The 23075-nt window shown below is 38.6% G+C and overlaps 1 protein-coding gene across 1 annotated transcript in view; it reads right to left on the bottom strand.

Annotated features, from left to right (window-relative positions):
* CNTNAP5 (contactin associated protein family member 5) overlaps positions 1–23075 on the bottom strand; it is a 1201383-nt gene that overhangs the window by 628052 nt on the left and 550256 nt on the right. The window lies entirely within an intron of this gene.

Genomic DNA, 23075 nt, shown 5'->3' with positions numbered 1-23075 from the left:
TAATGGAGCCCTGGTGTCACAGTGTCTAAAGCCAAGCACTTTAACTACTGTACCACCAGAGCTCCATTCTCACTTACATAAAAAGATAAGAAAAAGCAAATGTATAGAAACCAAGTTTTTTTAGTGGTTACCAGAGGAGGGATGGAAGGAGAGGAAAGGGTTCTTTAACAGGAGTACTGTTAAAGAAGATGGAAAAATCGCATGGATTAAAGATAGAGTTGTAATTGTTGATTATTGCCATTTATTATAATTGCTGTCAATAATTTATACATCTGTAAAAAGTTGAATTGGCAGAATTTGTGTGATATATTTACAGCAATGACCAAAAAAAAAGAAAATGAAAAAAGAGTAGTTACTGAGGCTGCTTAGTTACAACCAAATACCTCATGGGATTTGGTTTCATGGCTTGGAGGTTTAGGGTCATGGTTTCATGGCCCAGTTAATTGGCCTAATAATGTGTTTAATGTTTCTGTTCTACTTTCTAGTTTGTTGTGTAGTGCCTGGGGTCTTCAAAACTTGGAAGCTGCCATCCAAGACACAACAATTGGTCTTTATTTGTATGGACCAACAGAGGAACATGGCAAGTCAGGAACAGGGAGAGAGTATGGAATGAATGACTAATTGTCTCCACTAATAACTGCCATCTTTGTCATGAGACCAGAACTGGACGGTGCCCAGCTACCATTACTGATTATTTTAATTGATTCTCTAGCAGAACCTTGATCAAAAGGGGGAAAATGCAGAACAAAACTTCAAATTTTCATGGGTTCCAGAACTTTTAAAGACATGGAGGCTGGATAAATCCCTGAAACTATTACCTGGCAATAATCTTTAAACTTTAAAACAAAAATATCCCCTGCATTCTCCTTAAAGCCAAACAATATTTAGCTTAATTAAGAATGTCTGCCTAGAATATTATGCTCTTTTAAGATCTATTTTTATGGGATCAAACTGACAGCAGCAACTTGAAAGTTTAGGTAGGAAACTTGCGGGGGCGGGGAGTGAGTTTATGTTAATGGGGGAGAAAACGAGGGTGAGAATGGTTGCAGAACTCACACAATGTAATCACTATCACTGAACTGTACATATAGTACTGTTGAATTTGTTTATGTTTTGCTGTGTGTATTCTCATCTACAAGAACAACAAAATAAAATAAATTGTTAAAAAACAGTTAACCTGGAGATCTTCACCTGCTGTCTGTAAGTAGACTTTAGAAGAACCCATAAGTTTCCCCAAAAATGTTATGCAAAATAAGAGTGTTCATAATTTTTATTATTTAAGAGTTGCATACTCTCTGAAATATTAAGAACCATTACTCTAAAACCTTTAGTGTCATATTTGTAAAGCCATTTATAGAACAGGATAGAGATTATTCATAGCACTATGATCTTCATGGGGAAAATGCAATGAGAACTGGTGAGCAAAGACACACAATGAAAATAATAGCAATAATGTTATTAGCTATTATGGACTGGAGAGTTACAAAATAAATCCTAGGAGTCACCACCGTATCTATGTAAATTTTGGCTCTATTATGTAGCTGATGATACTGAAGCACAGAAAGCTTAAGTAACTTTGTTTCTATTTTACAGTTACTATTTTTTATGTGGTAACACATAGTGCCTTCATCCATATACATTTCCTGAATATCTATCACGTATTCAACACTATATGTGGTACAGAAGAATATGTTTTCTTTGTAAAATGTGCAAAATATTTAGAGCAATAAGAATAACCCCTACAAAAAAAATAGACTAGAATGAAACATATTGTTTCCTAGACACACCACTTGTCATGTATTGAATTATGTTCCCCAAAAAATATGTGTATCAATTTGACTGGGCCATTTTTTTTTTATGGTGCATGGTATTGTGTGACTTTCCTACGTGTTGTAAATCCTGCCCCTATGATGTTAATGAGGAAGGATGGACGGCAGTTGTGTTAGTGAGGCAGGACTCAAGCTATAAGAACGGATTGTGTCTTGAGGCAATCTCTTGAGATATAAAAGAAAGAAGACAGCAGAGAGACAGAGGTCCTCATACCACCAAGAAAGATGTGCCAGGAGCAGAGTGCATCCTTTGGACCCGGGGTCCCTGTGCAGAGAAGCTCCTAGTCTGGGGAAAGATTGATGAGAAGGCTGACAGAGAGAGAAAGTCTTCTCCTGGAGGTGACACTTGGATGAATTTGGACTTTTAGCCTACTTTACTTTGAGAAAATAAACTTCTCTTTGTTCAAGCCATCCACTTGTGATATTTCTGTTATAGCAGCCCCAACTTGATGCTTTTGAACATGACTTGCTCACCTTTGGAACAGGCTGCTCAGCCATATCTTGAACAGAACCTGAGCCATTTTTTTTCCTTCCCTAGCCTGTCTGTGTCTCCAAGTATGATTTTGCTGCTAGCTCCTCTAAAAGTTAAAAGTTAACCAATGTTTCCCCCAGGACTGTGGAAAAACAAGTGATATCAATCTAAGCCTGTCAAACAGGATGTGATGATCACCAGGAAGGTACCAGTCACCCCCTGGGCTGATGGGATAATGGCAGAAAAAGATCAACATATTTGAGACATGACCACCAAAACCACACAGAAAGAGAATGAACATTTCACAAGTTCCTAAAACCCATGTCCTTTTCCCTACAAAACCCCAGCTGGCCTCCAGTTTCTTGAGGCACTCAGATTTAGGAGCAGCTCATTCTGCTCTGTGTCCACATATCAATATATAATAAAGCTCTTGCTACCCACCTTGCCCTGTTTCAAGAATTGGCTATTTGTGACAGGCGACTGTAACTCACAAAATTGAGGTAACACCTTGAACTGTCTTGTTATCTCCTTGGAATTGTGTAAGGCATGTTTTTCCTTCTAAGCCCAGGTCAAGCACAAGTCTTTCTGAATGTACCAGCTTGTGATTTCTTCTCCTCAATTCGTATAAACTATGTGAGTCTTGCCAACGGGGCAAAGTGGCTGGGGGTGTGCCAATCAGAAGAAGCAATGGACTAGGAAGCTAAAGGGTGGTCAAACAAAGGAAATAGAAAGCTGAAAAACTAGAATCATTGAGAAGAATCAAGGTGGTAAAACAAAGGAAAAGTATCTGTCAAATCATAAAGGCAAAGTGCGATCAGGAGAGGAGGGATGACTAGCAATGGGGTGGCCAGGAGAGCAGAAAGCAGGAATAGGGAGATGGCCAAGAACTCAGAATTCTGAAACAGTAACCTGTTGCTCTGTGTGTGGATGCTAGGCAGAGAAAGGAGGTTTAAAGTTTTCCACCCTTTGAAGGAAAGGAACATTTGCTGTGAAAACAATAGATATTCAATAATCTTTTTTTTTAATTTAATTTTTTGTAAAAATATACATAGCAAAGGGTACACTATTTCAACAAATTCTTCAGTTCAATTCAGTGACATTGTCTACAATTTTCAAGTTGTGTAACCATCTTGCTATCCTTTTCCAACTTATTCTACCACCATTAACACAAAGTCACTGGCCTCTAAACTTCTCAACCAACCTTTTGAGATACTGCTGTCAATTTGATATCACATAGATAACTCTTTAAGAGAGTACAATGCTCAAGGCAGACATACTTTACTAATTAGGCTAAATTGTTGTTTGGTTCAAAGCTGACTTCTGGGAAAAATTTTGGTTTAAGGCTTAAATATTTTCTTAGGGCAATAATTTCAGCCTTAATGGTTACAGAAGATCTGGATGCCATTGAGAGTTTACAATTATATTCTATTCCACCTCATCCCCACCTTTTTGATCAGGATTCTTCTACAGAATCTTAGATCAAAACTTTCAGTAATTGTAGCTGGCACCATCTAGTTCTTCTGGTTTTATGGACTAGAAGGCGGATGCTCATGGTGGCAGCATTTCCTCATCAGGTTCCTGACTCTTCTTTTTCCTCTGCTACTCTGGCTGAATGGAGACGATTGTTGTCCCACGAATGGCCACTTGCAAGCTTTTAAGACTCCAGGAGTGATGAACTAGGAGGTAGAACAGAAGCACTGAGAAACAGTATTAGGCCAATTGGCTGAGATGTCACATGAGATCATGACCTTACACCTCCAAACCAAAAAAAACAAATCTCATGAAGTGTTTGGTATTCTTTGATGATGATGAATCAAGTACTGAGTTGTGTCATTTTGTGTAAGTGTGAAGTTTACAGCAAAGAAAGCTTTATGGGCCTGAGAGTTTGAAAGAGGTTATTATGAGGAGAAATCAACCAGTTACCAATGAGTGGACTTTGACTCATGGCAACCCTGCATGTGTCAGAGTAGAACTGTGCTCCATAGGGTTTTAATGGCTTTTTTTGGGAAGCAGATTGCCAGGCCTTTCTTCTGAGGCACCTCTGGGTCAACTTGAACCTCTAACTTTTCTGTTAGCAGCTGGATGATTTAACCCTTTGTACTATCCAGGGATACTGAGGAGAAAACACACATGAATAGGGTCAGCAAACATAACACATTCAACATCACTCCTTTTCCAAACACCAAGAAGATTCTACTTATGGATCACAGCCTCTCCTCTATGTAGTCTGTGTATAGCACACACATTTCAGCATGGTATTCCAGGACGCTACTAAGTATTCATCGGAGTTGGCACAAGAAAGGCAGGTGCTCAGCAGGCTCACACTAGTACCACACAGCTGTAGTTCCACTTTTTAACTTTTAAACTTTTAGGCAGTTGTTATATGGCTGCTGCCCCAAACTCCCTATGTGGCTTCCTGAAGCCCAGCCTGGACTGCCTGTCTTCTAGCTCTCCTTGGATCTCCCCACAATGCAGTGACTACAGGGCCAAGGTTGGCAAAGCCTGGGGCTCTAGGACTCTGCTCTGCCTCAGAAGACCAATGAAATATTTTGATTCTCACCCTGGGTCAGAACTTGAACCCTGCTGGTGAGCCTAAAGAAGGATGGTTAGTTTTGGGCAGGGTAGAAGGAGAGGTAAAGGAGAAAGGAGCTCAGCTGGTGTGGGGCACATCTAGGAGGATAAACATATAGTAAATTCCAGAAGTGGTGAGTAGTCTGGATCTGGCTACAGAAAGAGAGGAACTAGTGAGAACAGGTGGGAAATAAATTCTATATATCAGAAAAGATGATTATGAAGATTTCAAAACCCAAACACAAGTTGTTGTTGTTGTTGTTTTCCTCTCTCTCACCAGTTAGGAATATGAGAGCACCTGGTAGCAGAGGGCTGAGTTTCTGAGGAAGCACTTAATCCCTGGACACACCTTTCAGCATCTACTTAATCCCAGGAGAAAGATTCTGGCAGCCAAAGTCTAGAGATTGGAGATGCTTGTAGCTCTAGGCTCAATAGGAGCTCCGGCTGCTATCACGCTATCTAGGTGAATGGGATTAGGCTCATCTCCAGAAATCTACCCTCTGCTGCCACCTTTTCTCCTCTCTCCATGGGCAAGGATTTCTCTTCAAAGTTCTTCCATTGCAGAAGATGTTCAGGAGAGATTTCTTTGGCAATTAACAAATAATAGAGGGGTCATTTCTGAAATTCCTTCTTGAACTTCAATACCCAGGTAAGCACTGTTGTGCAAGGATCTGTCCCAAAACCAAGCCAAACCCATTGCTGTTGAGTCAATTCTGACTCAGCAATCCTGTAGGACAGAGTAGAAAAAACTGCCCCCTAGGGTTTCCATGGAGTGGCTGGTGGATTTGAACAGCCAACTTTTTGGTTAGCCGTCAAATGCTTAACTGCTGCACCACCAGGGCTCCACAGGATCTCTCTAGCATTAAATATATGTATTTTTTTTTTAACATTTCATGAAAGTCATTCAGAGACCTAGGAAAAGCTAGATGTAATATAAATGAGTAAAAGCTGATGGTGTAGTATTTCCAGAAGAAGAGGAAGAAGACTGTGAATGACACAGTCGCTGACTATGTATCATTGACTTTCCTTAGTCTTCAGGATAAAATATCCTTTAGTACAAAGTGAGGGTGATAATGTCTGCCCCTGCCTGCCCCATACAGATGTTTCAGGGACAGAGGAACTAATGAGACCACAGCTCCATCTGTCATCCCTCCATTCACTGGCCTTCTGGCAGCAGCAGCATGATTTGTGACACCAGCTATCAGATAGCCCTCTGAGACAATATGTCTTCAAATGACTTATTATTAAAAAAAAAAAAAAGAAAGAACGAAAGAAAAAGCAAATCAAAGAACATGCTCAGCTCATAGTTGGAAATTTTGCATAGAAAACCATTGAGGTGATTTCAACATCCATTTAGTCCCACCCTTTTTAATGGCAACTGAATGTTTGAATGACAGAAAAGCATGAGGTGAGCCTGGTAGCATGAGGCTTCATTGTACACTGCTTGTAGTATGGAAACCAGGACAGCCTGTTACGAGGCAATTTAACAGTATGTCTCGGGTTAAAAATCCTTAATCTTTGACCACAATAGTCTTCGTTTCTGCTCATCTGTTCCAAAATTCAGAAAATTATTTTGAATCATGATTGCAAACTCATTACTTTTTAGCTGTAAAAATTCAAGCATAACTCAATTTTTAAAATGATTAGATATTAAATGAGCTATGGTGAATTGAGTTAATATTTAAATAATGTTTATGAATAGTTTTTTAATTAATAAAAAATTAAAAACATAGGAATACTTTATAAAAATATTAGCCATAAAACCAAGATATAAGAGGCAGGGCCAAGATGGAAGAGTAGCAGATGCTTCCTGAGATGCCTTTTACAACAAAGACCTGAAAAAACAAGTGAATCAATTATATATGACAATCTAGAAGCCCTGAACATCAAAGACCAAGTTGAGGAGTTGGACTCAGCAGCGAGGGGAGGGAGAGATCGTTCAGAAGCAGCGAAGATTTGCCAGACCTGACCTGGCTGGCATTGGCACCTGAATGGCTGGATTGCCTGGCAATCAGTAGTATTTAGGATGTATGTTCTACATCAGGAGAAACTGAGTGGAGGAGAGTCTATTCAAGCCCCCTGAAACAGGGAGAAGCACGCTCAACTTACAAAAGATAAGTACAAATATCTAACCTACCTTGCAGATCAGAAAAACCCTACCCCCATTTGGGAAGCACCTCTCTCCCATTTATCTGCCTCTTCCCAGCTCTGCTCAGGTCCAAGTCTGGCCTCAGCAATTGCTTCACACCCTGGGCCAGAAGTAGGACCCATCACACATCCTGAGCCATTCTCTTGGCTTTGGAGTAGGAACAAATTAACAAAAAAGAAAAAAAAAAAAATCTTCCAGCTCCCCTAAGCCAGGAACTCAGGAAAGGCACATCCTCTTTGCCTAGGCAAAGGCATAAGGGGTCCACAGACTTTGAATGTCTTTCACCCTGCACAGACCTGTGTGGGCCAATTTCAACAGCATAGGCCCTCATTAGCACAGTACAATAGGATATATACATGAAGCCTATTTTCAGCTGCATCAGTTATAAGGGGGAGTGGAAGATCCATGACATTTGACACAGCTCTGCCTACTAAGCAGGTTCCTCACCTACTCATGTCAGGGGCCTGATGAATGGTGGCTCCAATCGCTCTATCTAGCCACTCATGACAGGTCTCCAAGAATAAGTGGTGACTCCCAGTCCTCATAGCCAACAGCATTGGGTGCCCATAGTCCAGCTGCAAAAGCCACCTATTTACACTCTCTAGGACATGGACATAACTTCCACTCAGACAGGGAGGGGCAGACAGCAGCACCCTGCCTTGCTCAGCACATGACCCTATACTGCAGCCAGATATCTTTACCTATTCCAATCTTCCCCGCACATCTAGGACTGAGGCGAGAGCCTGCACCACACACTCAGTGACCAACTCCTGGACACCTGAGCTGAATCCTCACAAGAAAAGTAAATGGACTTCTGGGCTCACATACCTAGCAAGAGCTCTAACCACCTGGTGACATGATGTCAGAGCTTCAAAGACACCAATAATCAAACTAGCTCATAAGACCAGACTATTTGGGCATATCAAAATAGAACAAAACAAGAAGCTAGGACACAGTAAGCAAACATCAAACAAATAAACATAAAAACATATTGATGGCTCAGAGTCAACAGTCAATATCAAATGACATAAAGAGGCAGACCATGATGGCTTCAACAAATGATCAAAACAAAGGAAAAAAAAAGCCCCCTGAAGGAAGGGAAGGTCTTGGAATTACTGGAGGTAGAATTCAAAATGTTAATAAACAGAAGTCTTCAAGAGATCAGGAAGGAGATCAGACAAAATGCAGATTAAGCCAAGGAACACACAGATAAAAAACAGAGAAACTTAAGAATATTATACAAGAGCATAATGACAAAATAGGTTGCAAGAATCCATAGAGAGACAGATTAACAATAAAATTTCAGAATTAGATAACTGAATAGAAAGTCATGGGAGCAGAACTGGGGAAATGTAAGTCAGAATTAGTGAGATTGAAGATAAAGCACTTGACACCAACATATTTGAGGAAAAGTCAGATAAAAGACTTAAAAAAATGAATAAACCTAAGAATTTTGTGGGGCTCTATCAAAAAGGATAACTTGCGAGTGATTAGAGTGCCAGAATGGGGGGGGGAGGGTAGGGGACAGAAAATACAGAGAGAATTGTTGAAGATTTGCTGGCTGAAAACTTCCCTGATATCATGACCAATAAGAAGATATCTACCCAAGATGCTCATCGAGGCCCACACAATGTAGATCTCAAAAGAAAGTCACCAAGATATTACAATCAAACTTGCCAAAACCAAAGATAAACAGAATTTTAAGAGTCACTAGGGATTAAAAAAAAATAATCTACCTACAAAGGACAGTCTGTAAGACTAAGCTCGGATTACTCAGCAGAAACCGTGCAGGCAAGAAGGCAATGGGATAACATACATAAAAACTTGAAGGAAAAAAAATGCCAACCAAGAATCATACATCCAGCAAAACTGTCTCTCAAATATGAAGGTGAAATTAGGACATTTCCAGATAAACAGAAGTTTAGGGAAATTTGCAAAAAACGAACCAAAATTACCAGAAATACTAAAGAGAGTCCTCTGGTTTGAAAATCAATAACATCAGATAACAACCCAAGACTAGAACACAGGACAGAGCAACCAGATGTCAACCCAGACAGAGAAATCACAAAAATAAATCAAAGCTAAAATGCTCAAAACAGGAAACAGAGACACCATTATGTAAAAGATAACAACATTAAAACAAAAAAGAGGGGCTTAAAAATGTAGTCATAGATCTTTCATATGTAGGGGAAGTCAAGGTGATATAAAGAAAACAAAAATTGACTTAAACTTAGAAAAATAGGTGTAAATATTAAGATAACCACAAAGGAAACTAACAATTCTACACATCAAAATAAAAAACAGGAAAAAACATAAAGACTCACCAATTACAAAAAAAAAAAAAAAAACAATGAAAAAGATGAAAAGAAAACATATAAAGAAAAATGACTCATCATTTAAGGGGAAAAAGAAAATTAAGGGGAAAAAAAGAAACAGTCAAAAATACACCCCCCCCCAAAAAAACATCAAAATGACAGCACTAAACTCATACATATCAATAATTGCACTGAATGGAAATAGAATAAATTCGCCAATGACAGAGAGTGGCAGAATGGATTAAAAAAAACAAGATCCTTCTATATGCTGCTTACAAGAGACAAACCTTAGACTTAGAGACACAAACAAACTAAAACTCAAAGGATGGAAAAAAATATACCAAGCAAACAACAATCAAAAAAGACCAGGAGTGGCAATATAATTTTCTGACAAGATAGACCTTAAAGTAAAATCCACTGCAAAGGATAAGGAAGGACACTATATAATGATTAAAGGATCAAGACACCATGAGGATAAAACCATAGTAAATATTTACACACCCCACGACAGGGCTCCAAAATATGTAAAACAAACTCTAACAGCATTGAAAACAGAGATAGACAGCACCACAATAATTATAGAAGACTTCAACACACCACTTTTGGTGAGGGGTAGAACATCCAGAAAGAAGATCAGTAAAGACATGGAAGACTTAAATGCCAAAATCAACCAACTTGATCTCATAGACATATACAGAACACTCCACCCAACAGCAGCCAAGTATACTTTCTTTCCCAATGCACATGGAAAATTTTCCAGAATAGACTACATATTAGGCCATAAAGCAAGCCTTAAAAGAATACAAAATATCAAAATATTACAAGTCATCTTTTCTAATCCATAAATGTAGAAATCAATAACAGAAAAAACAAGGAAAAAAAATCAAACACATGGAAACTGAACAACATCTTGCTCAAAAAACTACTGGGTTATAGAAGAAATTAAGGATGGAATAAAGAAATTCATAGAATCAAATGAGAATGAAAACACATCCTACCTGAACCTTTGGAACACAGCAAAACCAGTGTTCAGAGGTCAATTTATACCAATAAAAGCACACATCCAAAAAGAAGAAAGAGCCAAAATCAGAATTATCCTTAAAGCTCGAACAAATAGAAAGAGAACAAGCAGCAAAAGAAGCCCTCAGGCACTAGAAGAAAGCAAATAATAATAATTAGAACAGAATTAAATGAAATAGAGAATAGAAAAACAATTGAAACAGTTAACAAGACCAAAAGCTGATTCTCTGAATAGATCAACAAAATCAAAAAAACCATTGGCCAAACTGACCAAAGAAAAACAGAAGAGGAAGCAAATAACGCAAATAAGAAATGAGATGGGACTACGGGATAGAAAATGATACTGGTGAAGAGTGAGCTACTTGGATCAAGTAGCCACATGAGACTATGTGGGCAGCTTCTGTCTGGAGAGGGGATGAAAGGGCAGAGGAGGTCCGGAGCTGGCTGAATGGACACGAAAATAGAGAGTGGAGGGAAGAAGTGTGCTGTCTCATTATAGGGAGAGCAACTAGGAGTATATAGCAAGGTGCGTATAAGTTTTTGTATGAGAGAATGACTTGAATTGTAAACTTTCACTTGAAGCAAAATAAAAATTAAAAAAAAAAAGAAATGAGAAATGAGATGGGCACTATCACAACAGACCCATATTAGAAGAATCATAATAGAATGCCATGAAAAAATGTATTCCAACAAATTTGAAAACATAGAAGAAACGGACAAATTTGTAGAAACACACTACCCACAAACAGAGGTAGAAAAACTAAATAAACCTATAATAAAAGAAGAGATTGAAAACGTAATTAAACCTCCCCCCCACTGGCAAAGAAAATCCTTATCCCTGATGGCTTCACTGGAGAATTCTAACAAATTTTCAGAGAAGAGTTAATGCCATTACTGCTAAAGGTATTTCAGAGCATAGAAAATGATGGAATTCTCCAAAACTTATTCTATGAAGCCAGCATAACCCTGATACCAAAACCAGGTAAAGACACCACAAAAAAAGAAAATTACAAACCAATATTCCTCATGAACTTAAACACAAATATCCTGAACAAAATTCTAGCCAACAGAATTCAACAACACATCAAAAAATAATAATAATTCATTATGACTAAGTGGGATTCATACCAGGCATGCAGGGATGGTTTAACATTAGAAAAAACAATCAGTGAAATCCATAACAAACTAAAAGAACCACATGATCTTATTAATCGGTGTAGTAAAGGCATTTGTCAATATCTAACATCCATTCATAGTAAAAACTTTCAGCAAAATAGGAATAAAAGATAAATTCCTCAACATAATAAAGGTCATTTATACAAAGCCAACAGCCAACATCATCCTGAATGGAAAGAATCTGAAAGCATTCCCCCTGAGAATGGGAACCAGACAAGGTTGCCCTTTATCACCCCTCTTATTCAAAATTGTGCTGGAGGTCCTAGCTGGAGCAATTAGAACAAAAATAAATAAATAAAGGCCATCCAAACTGGTAAGAAAAAAGTAAAAGTATCTCTATTTGCAGATGATATGATCTTATACACAGAACACCCTAAAGAAAACTACTAGAACTAATAGAAGAGTTCATCAAAGTATCAGGATACTAGATAAACATACAAAAATCAGTTGGACTTTTCTACACCAAAAAAGAGAACTTCAAAGAGGAAATCACCAAATCAATACCATTTACCATAGCCCCCCAAAAGATAAAATACTTAGGAATAAATCTAACCAGAGACATAAAAGACTTATACAAAGAAAACTACAAGACACTACCGCAAGAAACCAAAAGAGACAGATGTAAGTGGAAAAACATACCTTGCTCATGGATAGGAAAACCCCACATTATGAAAATGTCTATTCTACCCCCCCCCAAAAAAATTTTTTTTACCCAAAGCCATGATAAATACAATGCAATCCCAATCCAAATTCCAATGGCATTTTTTAATGAAATGGAGAAACAAATCACCAACTTCATGTGGAAAAGGTAGAGGCCCTGGATAAATAAAGCATTACTGAAAAAGAAGAACAAAGTGGGTGGTCTCATACTACCTGATTTTAGAACCTATTATACTGCCACAGAAGCCAAAACAGGCTGGTAGTGGTAAAACAACAGATACATAGACCAACTGAACAAAATTGAGAACCCAGAGGTAAATTCATTCACTTATGAGCAATTGATATTTGACAAAGTCCCAAAGTCTATTAAATGGGAAAAAGACAGTCTCTTTAATAAATGGTGCTGGCAAAAACTGGATATCCATCTGCAAAAAAAATTAAACAACACACATAGCTTATACCATGCAGAAAAACTAACTTAAAATGGAACAAAGATCTAAATATAAAATTTAAAATAAAGATCATGGAAAAAAAATAGAGATAATGCTAGGAGCCCTAATACATGGTATAAACAGTATACAAAACATTACTAACAATGTACAAACGCCAGGAGAGAAACTAGAAAATTAGGAGCTCCTAAAAATCAAACACTTACGCTCATCCAAAGACTTCACCAAAGGAGTAAAAGATATCCTACAGACTAGGGAAAAATTTTGTCTAGGACAAATCTGATCAACTTCTAACCTCTAAAATCTACAAGATACTATAAAACCTCAACAACAAAAAGACAACCCAATTAAAAATGTGCAAAGGATATGAACAGGCACTTCTCCAAAGAAGACATTTTAGGTGGCTAACAGATACATGAGAAAATGCTCACAATCATTAGCCATTCGAGAAATGCAAATCAAAACTACAATGAGATACCATGTTACCCCAACAAGGCCAGGATTAATCCAAAAAACACAAAATAATAAATATTGGAGAGGTTGTGGAGAGACTGGAACACTTATACACTGCTGGTGGGAATGTGAAATGGTACAACCACTTTGGAAATTCATTTGGCACTTCCTCAGAAAGCCAGAAATGGAAGTACCATAGAATTCAGCAATCACACTTCTTGGAATATATCCTAGAGAAATAAAAGCCCTCACATGACTAGATATATGCACACCCATGTTCATTGCAGCACTGCTTACAATAGCAAAAAGATGGAAACAATCAAGGTGTCAATCAACAGATGAATAGATAAACATATTATGGTACATTCACACAATGGAATATTACACAATGATATAGAACAACGAAGAATCCACGGAGGAATCTGAAAGGCATTAGGCTGAGTGAAATTAGCCAGTCGCAAAAGGACAAATATTGTATCCGACCACTTTATAAGAACTCAAGAAAAAGTTTAAACACAGAAGAAAACATTCTTTGATGGTTAGGCAGGTGGGGAGAGAGGGAGACAGATATTCACAAACTAGATAGTAGACAAGAATTATTTTAGGTGAAGAGAAGAACAACACACAATACCGGGGAAGTCAGCACTACTCAAGTAAACCAAATGTTAAGAAGTTTCCTGAATATAAGCAAACACTTTGAGGGACAGAGTAGTAGGGTCAGGGTCCTGGGACCATGATTTCAGGGGACATCTATGTCAGCTGGCATAACAAAGAATGTCAAGAAAACATTTTGCATCTCACTTTGGTGAGTGGCATCTGGAGTCTTCAAAGCTAGGGAGTGGCCATCTAAGATGCACAAATTGGTCTCCATCCACCTGAAGCAAAGGAGACTGAAGAACTCCGAAGACACAAGGAAAATATGAGTCCAAGACACAGAAAGGGCCACATAAACCAGAGACTTCATCAGCCTGAGACCACAAAAACTAGATGGCAGCTGGCTATCGTCAATGACCACCCTGACGGAGAACACAACAGAGAATCCTTGATGGAGCAGGAGAAAAGTGGGATGCAGAACTCATAAAAGACCAAGCTTAGTGGCCTGAGACTGGAGGGACCTCAGAGGACATGGCCCCTGGACTCTCTGTTGGCCGAGAACTAAAACCATTCCTGAAGCCAACTCTTCAGACAAAGATTTTACTGGACTATGAGACATAAAATGATACTGGTGAGGAGTGTGCTTCTTAGCTCAAGTAGACACATGAGACTGTGGCCAGGTCCTGTCTGGAGGGGAAATGAGAAAGCAGAGGGGGACAGAAGCTGGCTTAACGGACCCAGGAAATATAGGGTGGAGAGAAGGTGTGTGTTGTCACCTTGTAGGGAGTGCCACTAGGGTCACATAACAAAGTGTGTATAAGTTCTTGTATTAGAAACTGACTTGAATTGTAAACTTTCACTAAAAGCACGATAAAAAAAGAAAAAATAAGAGTCCATTATTTGATCAGATCTGGACTAGAGATGATCATTAAATTTCTTCAATTAAATGAGATGTTATATTTCTTCATATGTTTATCCAAAACCTACTTCATGATTTAAACAGTTTGGGAGTAAACTAAACTTCAGGTCCGGGGGCTGACACATGAGCTACCTCCAGTCTGCTTTTATTATTTGTTGAAAAAGTAGAATGTAATAACTGGATACGATTTAATGACCATCAACCTAAGATGGCACATAAATATCGATTTACATGCCAACTTCAGTTGAATAGATGGGTAGACATTTTACTTAGCAATAATTTCAACTTACTGGGTTCTTACCATGTGCCATGCATTGTGCTAACATCACAAATATATTGAAAATTTACTATAAGACTGTGATAGGTACTCTTAACTATCCCCATTTTAGGTATGAGGATACTGAAGTTTGGTAACTTGCCCAAGGTCATGCAGATTACCAAGCCTTGGAGTAGGGATTAGAAACCTAGGCAGACACTCAACCACTATGTTAGTGCTGCCAGAATCAGTAGGTTGAGAAATTCCAGTAGGCTTCCCTCTAGGAGGTGTGGAAAGGCATTTTGATTGTTTAGCAATTTCAGCCTTGAGTTTGGGAGTATCATTATATGCGCTAAATATTGGCCATTGCCCTTTCAATTCCTTGATTTCGATTATTTGAAGACAAAGGCAAAGAAGAGAATTGGCATGGTCAATTAGCTCCAAAGTCAGTTCTATAACCATAGTCCCGCTATTAGCTATTTGCTTTCTTCTCCCTTCTATTGAAGACACAGTGAAGTTACATAGGCATTCGTACCATGCTCTTCTTTTAAATTAAAAAACAGAAAATCCCCTTTAGACCAATAATGAAGTAAGTGAGGCTTCAACCAGCTCCCAAGCCATCGCTTTATTCTCGTTGCCTTTGGGAGAGGGGCTGCAGTGCTTAAAAAGGACAGCTCAGAAGAGAGATTAATTTCATACAGAGTGGAAAGGGTGAAATTTATCATTTTCAGGAAACTAACAGGGCAATTTTTTTTTTAACAGGGCAATATGTTATATTATGCATATAATAATCCACATTACTGGTGCTGTAGGCATGCTTCGATGGGCCATTTACTTTCTGATTGTTTATTATACGCTGCTGTATTAGCATAGGATGGAGGATTTGAGGAAGAATAGTGAGGTATTTTTACACCTACTGTAAGTTGTTAATTTTACTGCATTTCAGGGTGTGAAGGATCATCTTTTAGTCAAATTGAGCTATAAAGGCTAAATTGAATTATCCCCATGGAACAGCTGTTAAATCTCCAGGGAAGGGCTGGTCCCAGGAGAAAGGAAAGACAGATGACAGAGGGGATGCTGCCTAAACACAGTCGCTAGAGAGGCTTGTCTAGAGCAGGCAAAGGCTGGGCTTCCTGGAGCCTTGAATCACCGTTAGCAATTTATAGGCCCTACTATATTCTTTTTTTTTTTTTTTTTACTATATTCTAGCTGTCTGGTTTGTAGATTCCTGACTCTCCTGATTGACTGAGAACGTCCAAAAGCTCAATAACTGAGAGAGTCTGTAAACACCAGAAAAGGACAAAAGCACCATTTCTTCCAAAAGTCCTTACGAAGCACCGCAGTAACTTAGTGACATGAAGTGAAGCTGATTTTATAGCTGATGTGGTGTCTTTGGAGGAAATTTTAAATTTGATTATGGGAAGAAAAGAGGTTGCATTTCAGAACAATTCTTCCCACATGGAATTCCTAAAGGAAAAAGACAAGGAATATATCATATGATGTAAAGTAATATCATATAAACAGACACACATGTGTATCTGTTTATATTATGAAATATATATGATATATATAATACAACACAATATAATGATATAAGATAGACACACACGTGTGTGTGTGTGTGTGTGTGTGTGTGTGTGTAGTGATATAGGTCCTCACTTAAGCAAGGTAATGGAAGCAATTTGGAAGAAAAATAATGCCCCCCCCCGCCCTTTAAACTGTGAAGGTTAAAACCAAGGTTGTCTGCCTGCACAGTAAAACAGTTTTCATGGAATTTTTTCCAAGTGCATTAGTACTTAATGGATTCTTTGTGTGTCATATTAACAATACTGCCAATTAAGCCCTAAGGAGAAAAGTATGCTAGCAAAGTTTTAGGCAACTTGGTAAATATATAAAAAAAAGAAAAAAAAAATCCATCACCGTCAAGTCAAATTCTGACTCATAGCAACCCTATAAGACAGAGTAGAACTGCCCCATAGGGTTTCCAAGGAGTGACTGGTGGATTCGAACTACCAGCTTTTTAGTAAGCAGCCATAGCTCTTAACCACTATACCACCAGGACTCTGGTTAAGTACCATGGTAGTTTTAAAAACACCAAAACATAAGGTGTTGGCTAATGACTCTTCCTGAAAAGTAGAAGATGGATGTTGTCAATATTCACAAACTCATGTGTTCACTCCTTGCTCTCTCTTATGCCCCCCCTTTTTTTCTCTGTTGATTCAGTGACTCTAATTTACCTCAACATTAAATTTTCTAACACAAAATAATAAAAATAAATTTTTAAATTATTTTTTAACACAAAATATGTATGGAAATATCCTGTACAAATGCTTCCATAGAGGTCTTAATCATTTACAACTAAGGTTCAAGCTGGGCTCTCAAACTTTTGAGCTCCAGTTTATGAACAATAGACATGCACAATGTTTTCATAAGCTCCTGTGTTTCAACTTTCTCTGCCATCCCTTAGCACAATGGCACGTAGCACTGCCCTAGTTCATGACGTTGTTGTTCTTAGTTGCCATTGCGTCAGCACTCCCTCATGGTGACCCCATGTACAATAGAACAAAACATTGCCTGGTGCTGTGACATCTTCACAATCATTGGTGTGTTTGAGTCTATCCTTGTAGCTGTTGTGTACTTTGAGCGCCTTCCAACCTAAGGGGCTCATCTTTCAGCCCCATATCGAACAATGTTCTTTTGTGATCCACAGGTTTTTATTTGGCTGATTTTCAAAAATAGATCACCAGACCTTTCTTTCTAGTTTGACTTAATCCGGAAGCTCCTCTGAAACCTGCCCAATATGGGTGACCCTGCTGGTATTTGAAATGCCAGTGGCATAGCTTCCAGGTGAGCAAGCCACCACAGTATGAGAAACTGACACACAGGTGGTATTCATGGCATTACCAAAAACCAAAAACCGAACCCAGTGCCATCGAGTCGATTCCGACTCGTAGTGACCCTATAGGACAGCATGGCATTAGTCTAAGCTAAAGTCCTTATAGTGTATGAGTTCACGGAGGTGCAGCTATGCTGGCAGAATGAACTCAAAGGTACTAATGTCTTATAAGATATTTTAGGGGGATAATACTGGGTAGGAGATGAGCATCAGTGTGCTTTACAAAGCCCTTGTCTCTTGACCTGGATTCAAGAAAAATGTCATTAGCAAGCCAGTGCTGAGGTTAATTAGGAGATGGACAGCTTAAGCACATGTGAGTAAGCAGGAGGATTGTCAGGAGTGTGTGAGACAGTTTTGTATGCTGGGTTGCTTACTTGTCTCGGATCTATTAATCCTTGTTCTAGAGGGAGGAGTGTGGGCAAGTAGTGTTACTAGGTCTCCTAGAACTAGAGTAATATCACCATTCCAGCTCTTCAAAAAAAAAGGAGTTCGAAACCTGGCAATGACATTTTAAAGCATTGAAAGCCTTTGATCCATGTGCAATATACCTCAAGAAACACTGTTTCACACCCTGGAAACTAAAGCAACTGTAAAAAAAAAAAAATGGATTAGGATGGAATCCAGAAACAGGACATGCTCGTTATAGGTTATACTTATCTAGGGAAAAACAAATATCAAGATTACTTAAATAAGTTTGTCCAGATAATACCTTACACAATATTAATTTGAAAAGGATCATGGACTTAAAAGTAAAACATAAATCTATGAAACTTTTAGGATATAAAGAAAGGAAATGAGTTAGAATCGACTTGACAGAAATGGGTTTGGTTTTGTCTGAGTTAGGGCTAGGTAAAAAGTTCTTAGACTCGACACCAAAAGCATGATTTATAAAAGTAAAAAATGATAAATTGGATTTCATCAAAACAGTAGTCTTTTGCTTCATGAAAAAGTCTGTTGAGATGTGAAAACCAAGCTACAAACTGGAAGAAAATGTTTGAAAACCATAAATCCTAAAAAGAACTAACATTTAAAATATAGAATAAACTTTTAAAACTAAATAGTCACAATAATAATAATGTTACAAGAAAATGGGCAAAGACATGAAGAAACATGTCACCCAAGATAATGTCTTGCTCTTGTTGTTGTTAGGTGCTGTCAAGTTGGTTTGAACTCATAGCAACCCTATTACAACAGAACAAAGCACTGTCTGATCCTGCGCCATCCTCCCAACCATTGCTATGTTTGAGTCCATTGTGGCAGCCACTGTGTCAATCCATCTCATTGAGGGTCTTCCTCTTTTTCACTGACCTCTACTTTACCAAGCATGATGTCCTTCTCCAGGTATTGGTCCCTCCTGATAATATGTCCAAAGTAAGTGAAATCTCGTCATCTTCACTTCTAAGGAGCATTGTGGTTGTACTTCTTCCAAGACAGACTTGTTCTTCTTCTGGCAGTACATGGTATGTTCAGTATTCTTCACCGATACCATAATTCAAAGGCACCAATTCTTCCATCTTCCTTGTTCATTATCCAGCTTTCCCATGCATGTGAAGCAATTGAGAATACCATGGCTTGGGTTAGGCGCACGTTAATCCTCAAAGTGACACCTTTGGTTTTTAACACTTTAAAGAGGTCTTTTGCATCAGATTTGCCTGATAAAATGCATCATTTGATTTCTTGACTTCTGCTTCCATAAGTGTTGATTGAGGATCCAAGTAAAATGAAATCCCTGACAACTTCAATCTTTTCTCCATTTATCATGATGTTTCTCATTGGTCCAGTTGTGAGGACTTTTGCTTCTTTATGTTGAGGTGTAGCCCATACTGAAGGCTGTGGTCTTTGATCTTCATCAGCAAGTGCTTCAAATCCTTTTCACTTTCAGCAAGCAAGGTTTTGTCGTCTGCATATTGCAGGTTGTTAAAGAGTCTTCCTCCAATCCTGATGTCCCATTCTTCTTCATATAGTCCAGCTTCTCAGATTATTTGCTTAGCATACAGATTGAATAGGTATGGTGAAAGGTTACAACCCTGACACACACCTTTCCTGACTTTAAAACACTCAGTATCCCTTTGTTCTGTCTGAACAACTACCTCTTGATCTATGTAAAGGTTCCTCATGAGCACAATTGAGTGTTCTGGATTTCCCGTTCTTCACAATGTTACCTATAATTTCATGATTCACACAGTCTAATGCTTTTGCATAGTCAATAAACACAGGTAAACATCTTTCTGATGTTCTCTGCTTTCAGCCAAGATTCATCTAACATCAAAAATGATGTCCATTGTTTCATGTCCTCTTCTGAATCCAGCTTGAATTTCTGACAGTTCCCTGTTGATATACTACTACAACAATTTTTGATTTATTTACAGTAAAATTTTACTTGTGTATGATATTAATGATATTGTTTGACAATTTCCACATTCCGTTGGATCACATTTCTTTGGAATGGGCACGCATATGGACATACTAAATGTGTCCTCAGCAACAACCACAGCACCTCCTAGAGAGAAGGGATTCAGGCCTAAGAGCTCATGATCCTACCACTGGCCTTAGCTGATTGTAACAGAGATGTGAACCTCACCCAAGGGTGGCCAAACTTCTATGCTATGGCCTGGATGAAAGGAGCAGATGTGTCAATCTGATCCTCCCTCAAGAATCGAAACTGGAAATGTCCAAGAAATTTCACTCATTAGTGTTGCTATTGTTATTACATGCTATTGATTCCAACACAGAGCAACCCTATAGGACAGAGTAGAACTGCCCCACATGGTTTGCTGGGCTGTAATCTTAATGGGAGAAGATAGCCAGGTCTTTTCTCCTGTGGAGCCACGGGTGGGTTTGAACTGCTGACCTTTTGCTTAGTGGCTGAGCATTTCATCTTTGTGCCACCAGGGCTCCTTAACTGATTAATCTTAGGAAAAAAGAATAAAGTCATGAAGTATGAGAAACAACAAAGGGTAAGACACACCTGGTATTCTGAAGAAATCCACATTATAAGCGGGCACAGCTTAGGGTGGGAAAGCCAGTAGAGAGACAAAGGATAAAGGGACAGGAATGAATTGTTGAAGTCCATCTATGATGGAGCACCAGGGGGAAAATGCACCCTCTGTGCTACAATCGACAGAGCTGCCTCAGATCCAGCACCACCCCAATCCTGCTCTCCAGGTGCCTGGCCCTCCAGTCTTAGAGGTTCCTTTATTATTCAACATCTGTATGCATGCTCATCTTTCCACCTGAGTGTGTCCTTACTACTTGTCACCAAAAAAGGCTAACCAGCTCACCTAGAGTTTCATTCACTTTGTGAAGTGCTACTTCGGGGCTGGGACCTACATATTCAACTCAAGTATAACATGAAGAAGAAGAAGGAGGAGGAGGAGGAAGGGGAGAAGGTGGGGAGGGGAGAGGGAGAAGAAAAGACAGACAAAAAGAAACCCTTTCAGGATAAATCACATCATAAATAATTTGGTATTTTTTGGGGGGTTAATTTGCAAAATGGAAAAAATATGATCAATTAGTGTCAAATTCTTACTGGACACAAAACGAACATGTATTTCACAAAATCCATGAATAGTAGATCTCGAAGAATCTCGATTAACTTTACATGAGGTTATGTGAAGAAAAAGAAACAGAACATTATATTGTAGATACTAAACATTTAGATCTCTAAAAGACTGCCTAGATAGAAAATCATAAAGTAGTTTGACTATTGTACAAGCACAGATACTGAAGATTATTTCAGAAATAGCATGTTTTACATTTTATCTGATATAATAGGATTTTGTTACAATATATCATATAAATTATATATATATAGTCTCTTTACATGGAGAGAACAAGAGAGAGACCTCTGTGCACTAGGAATCATGAGAGTACATGCATTTAAAAGCAACAGCAACTGCTGTGAGTTCCAAGAAAGCAGATTCCTCCATGGGTTTAGTTTGGCCCAACAGGGTCAGGTGCTAGGACCTAGGCCAGGTGCTAGAGAAACCTGGTGATATGCTTTGGAGAGGTCTGGGGAGGTTATGTTAAAAATAGAGTTATTTTAGTCCCAGTTTCACCATGGGATCGAGAGATATGGAGAAGAAAAGGAAGCTATTTCAGGATGGAGGAAGAGAATATGTGAAGGCACATTGGATTCATTCTGATTAGAATTGAAATGGAGATTCAAGCTGAGGATGCTTGAGAAGTGTCCCTAACCTGTGATCGTCTCCATGGAGATTGCCATCATATCCTAGCACAAGTCAACTACAAACTGAGAAGCAAAATAGATCAGCTGCACCATAGAGAAGAGACCAATTAATTACATTTTTTATTAGAAAGAAAAGCAAAGGAAAAAAAACAAAAAAACTGAAAGCAAACTTACCTTTAATGCCACTGAGCAAAAAGTCCAGGAAAAAAGCTGCCCCCTCTCCTCCATGCCTCAGTGACTTAATACATTGTAAAGAAAAGCAACAGTCTGTCTTCTACTATAAAGGCTTTTGAAACAGTCCTTCCAGTAGGGATAACAGAAAATAAAAGGATGGCTTGATCACAAGGGTTTTCTCGATGTCTTCATGCAGTACTGGAAAACTTAATAGATTTGACAACTATTTATATCTGTGAATCCGGTGCCTTGCACATAGTAAGCCTTGATATGAATGTTGCTGAATGACTCTTCAATCGGTTTGTATCAATGTGCACGTTCACTCCAAAGAGCCAGAGTGAAGCACATGACTTTGAATCCTATCCCCACCATCCAGGGATTATAATAACAGCCATTTATTCATTCACACATTGCACAAGTGTGTACTGAGTCCCTACTATGTGCAAGACACTCTACTAGATACTGTGAATGCAATGAAGAAAAGGAAAAAAGAAAAAAATGTCCTGGCCCTCATGAAACTCATGAACTATCATGAAAGAAAAACATTCATTATTAGAGAATTACTAAATTTGTGAGTGCTACCAAGGAAATCTCAAAAACACCAAAAGTTTAACCTCTCTTATTGAAAACATACTATTTTTAATGTGAACAACAAGCAGAAAAATATCGATTTCCCAAGCTATAGAGTTGAATAGGATGTGTGGTTCTCTTGATGCACTTTCCAGAGATAATAGAGAAACCGGCATTAACACAGTGCAGATTGCAAACATGAGCCACAGCTGGCACAGGACCCACAACCAGGCAAATGAAGCTCTCTGGATACCTCTGATGTGTCTCTTTCTCTCAATAACTTTATTCAGATTGACACAGTCCCTGCCTTTCCTCCTGCTCTCCATTTTCACCTTGGGAGGCTGACGGAACTTTTATAAATTAAGATAAACAGGCTATGAAAG

This window comes from Elephas maximus, chromosome 6, assembly GCF_024166365.1.
Source record: "Elephas maximus indicus isolate mEleMax1 chromosome 6, mEleMax1 primary haplotype, whole genome shotgun sequence".
Taxonomy (NCBI): Eukaryota; Metazoa; Chordata; class Mammalia; order Proboscidea; family Elephantidae; genus Elephas; species Elephas maximus.
The sequence above is the reverse complement of the archived record's forward strand: the minus strand, read 5'-3'. Positions and strand labels throughout refer to the sequence as shown.